A 2,372-nucleotide genomic window follows, 5' to 3' on the forward strand; every position below is an offset into this window, starting at 1 on the left:
TTACTAGTTGGAGGAGTTATCTCTTGGAGCAGCAAGAAACAACAATCTTTAGCTTTATCATCTACAGAATCAAAATACATGGCTTTAATAAAAGCCACAACTGAAACCATATGGTTAAAAAATTTATTATATGAACTTGGATTTCCTCAACATGCACCAGCCACCATATATTCAAATAGTCAAAGTACCATTGCTTTTAGTGAAAATTCCAAATATCACTCTAAAAGCAAACATGTAGATACACAATATCATTTTACTAAAGAAAAGATCCTTGCGAAGGAAATCAAACTGCAATATTTGCCAATTACACATATGACAGCAAATATATTTATAAAAAATCTTTCCAAGGGAAACATTTCCAATGCTTATCTCAAGTAGGCATGCATCAAATTCTTCTACATCCAAAAGAAGTTAATTGTTCTACCACTATTTGAGCCTTACTGGTTTATTTAAAATAATCAAAAATTACACAATTGGAGTGGGAGACAATCTAGGTTGGTACATGCCGCCGCCTTGCTGCGCAACTTGCAGTCACACCTACTGTAAAGCTTGTCACCGCAATAACTACTAAGGAACTCGTAGTTGCGCCTACTAAGGAGCCCGCTGCTGTCTTACTGCGGAGTTCATAGCAAAGTCTACCGCTCATGTTGCTGGCGGAATTGCCACCTAGCCTGTTACAAAGTTTACAGCCAAACTTCTACAATGATGTGTACCTTTGCACCTCTCCACAAGCTCACCGCAACTATCAATGGCCAACCTCCTCAATGGCACATGCCTTCGTGCCTTCACCGGTGGTATTCTTTGCTCTTCCACCCAAGCCTGCAACAATACTTGTATGGAGGGCCAACCACAGCACTGCAACAAACAAAACAACAAACACATCCAAATCAAGAGAAGACATCACATACCTTCATAGAATTGAAGAAGCAGTGAGAGAACTACAAGAGAACTCTCCAACATTGCCACATCAGAAAGAGATTGAAACTCTAAATTTCTCACATATATCTGTTCAAAAACAGATGACCTTCTGTTATGGATGAAATTTATTACACAAATGAAAACTAGTGTTTTGGTGGGAGTATTAGGAGAGATATTTAGTATAGTATACTAATCTATAGTATAGAATACTACCCATTAATTGTGAACTTAAACCAAGAGTTGTGACTCTTGATGTCACTCTTGCACACACACTATATTGTTTGAGAATTGATCATATTAATATGTAAAAAATGTTTCCAAGAGATGCACTGCAGCTTTCAGCTCCCGTACTTCTAGCAGTGGTCTCAACCGATGGTTTCGCTGTACCCTTCCAACCAAGACCTCCTAACAAGACATCAGAAGCAGCTGATGCTAAGGATCCACCACCAGCTTTGATTAAAATCTCTACTTGGTCAGATATCTTCCCACTGCTCTGCATTCAAATAGAGTTCCCTTCAGATAGGTTCAGATAGGTATTCAGAATAAAACTAGAGAAAGCTGATTCACCTGTTCATCATCAACTCCTTCGGGTGCATCCCAACCATCCATATGATCGGGCAACACCACGGCTTGTTGAGAAGTCGGTGGCGGTGGATTAGGGCCGGACCCTGTTGTATGTCGGCTCCCTTCTGAACCTCCTAGTCCAAGCAACTCCAAAACCTGCAAGAATCCATTCCATCATATGCATAGGAATAAGGAAACACGTCAATGTCAATTTAATACCGAACATATCATAATTTCAGCCTCAAAAGTACGAAACAATCTGTTACTGCCAAACCGATGACAGAAACCGGATAATTCACAGAAGCACATCACTTGGATGTGTTAGAATATTAGGATTATAGTGAAACGGACCTTCTCAGATTTCTCCTTCAAGGAAACCTGTGGAGATAGTGAATTTTCAACAATACAACTGGAATCCTCTTGGAATATCCCTACAACTCTCTGAAACACATCGTTTTCTGTCTCCTTGCCGCAGAATAGCTTCCACGATACACATAGCTTTAAAACGAGCCTGATACACAAGCCCCGTCAGTCTCCACTATGTTACACCACTAGCACTCAGCCCCAGTTCAGAAAAGACCATTCACCACCAAAAAAAAAAGAAAAAAGAAAAAAGAAAAGGCGATGAGAACTCTGCTAAAAAGCATGGTGGTATTAAAATTAAATTTCATGACAGCCAAATGCAGAAGAGATGTCAACCTACCATGCGTGTGCTTGCTATTGTGACTTCACGATCAAAACACTAACACATTCATTGGTGCACTCAAGCAAGGTTACTCTCTAAAAAGAGTCACAGAAGATAACATGACACACTGTAGCTGTAAAGTAACGCAGCGGCAGAAAGTAACCACACCGAATCAAACACGGACTAGTAACCTCAAGAGAAAGGG

General features: G+C 40.1%; 1 long non-coding RNA gene across 2 annotated transcripts; it reads right to left on the reverse strand.

The window, feature by feature from the left end:
- Positions 1–429: 429 nt before the first annotated feature.
- LOC149989747 (uncharacterized) lies at positions 430–2,057 on the reverse strand. Of its 2 annotated transcripts, XR_016501879.1 has the most exons (3): positions 1,834–2,057; positions 1,486–1,638; positions 430–855 (listed from the first exon to the last, which is right to left on the reverse strand). It is a non-coding gene; the product is annotated as an uncharacterized LOC149989747 (long non-coding RNA). The 2 variants fall into 2 exon arrangements; XR_016501880.1 differs by having other exon boundaries at positions 1,486–2,057.
- Between the last annotated feature and the right edge of the window lie 315 nt (positions 2,058–2,372).

The sequence above is a fragment of the Physcomitrium patens genome, chromosome 2 (assembly GCF_059467195.1).
Source record: "Physcomitrium patens ecotype Gransden chromosome 2, ASM5946719v1, whole genome shotgun sequence".
Classification (NCBI taxonomy): Eukaryota; Viridiplantae; Streptophyta; class Bryopsida; order Funariales; family Funariaceae; genus Physcomitrium; species Physcomitrium patens.